Raw genomic sequence first — 1,209 nt, forward strand, 5'->3', positions numbered from 1 at the left:
ATAAATGAAGCTAGTTTTTTAACAAACCTTCAGACCTGTATCAACGAACAATAATGTATTTTGGGTTAAAAAAAAAAAAGTAAAAACGGTTACAAATTTAAATGTAAAACTACGAATAGAGTTTAATTGATTGTCTTTAGATGATAAAAGTATTAAGAACGTTAAACAAAGCACGACCTTTATTGCATTATTAATTTTAAAAAAAAATACCTTGTGTACTAAAATAATTAAGTGTTAAAGATTTTTTGTCTTTGTTATGTTTGGTGCCTTTTACATTTTAAATATTATTAATTAACCTAAACGTCTCGTCTAATTCCTGTAACGAGAAATGAACGCACCTTATGGGCAAGCTCGTTATCCCCTCACGATTACTGTCAGCAGCATTGACAAGAGTTGAGTTAACAAGGCCGCACCTCCATTACTCATCTGTCTTTGAAAGACGTCCGTTTTTTATTCTATGACCGGCTTGTTCCCGCCAAAATTGTTAACGTTTAACAACTTTTTCAGTGTTTTAATATTTTCAAACTAAATAGCTATAAACCGAAGTTTCGGGAATATTTAAATAATCTGCAAATGAAATAATAATACGAATAATAACGTAATGTAATTAAAAAATGTTTTACGGTAATGTTAAGATAATGTAAAGAAAATTAAAACGTTTTAAAGCTATGTAATTCGGCCTCCCATTAAATAAAAAAAAATCTTTAAGGTGACCTAAAAATCTAGTGTATAATGGTTTCTGAAACGATTTTGCATCTTAATTTTGTTTTTGTCAATTTCGCCTTAACAACTTTAATGACATTATTGCATCCGCCATTTGCATTTTCGCTTTGGGCGGGAGAAGAAAATTGATGTTCCCGCGTTTTTATCCGGTATCATTCATCTACATCGCCGGGAAAGTGAATCATTAGAAACTGCGCTCATTTTGCGAGTTCCTTCTACACCGCGTTTAATCGCGAGAGCTTGTGATTGTTTACGTGATTCTATCTCGCATGTTCCACCACCGTATAATGTACATTTCGTACACATATTTAAAAAATGTTTGTAAACTAACGCACATGTCCACAAGCAATTCTTGATATGGGCTTTTACTCAAATTTTAAAGTATTTTTCATATCTTTCCAGATACGACAGCGCCTTACGTGTTGTACAAAGATGGAGTGGAACGCGCACCGCCTGGCACTCAATGGGGCGGCGGCGTCCTCGACG

The sequence above is a fragment of the Papilio polytes genome, unplaced genomic scaffold (genome assembly GCF_000836215.1).
Source record: "Papilio polytes unplaced genomic scaffold, Ppol_1.0 DF821067.1, whole genome shotgun sequence".
NCBI lineage: Eukaryota > Metazoa > Arthropoda > Insecta > Lepidoptera > Papilionidae > Papilio > Papilio polytes.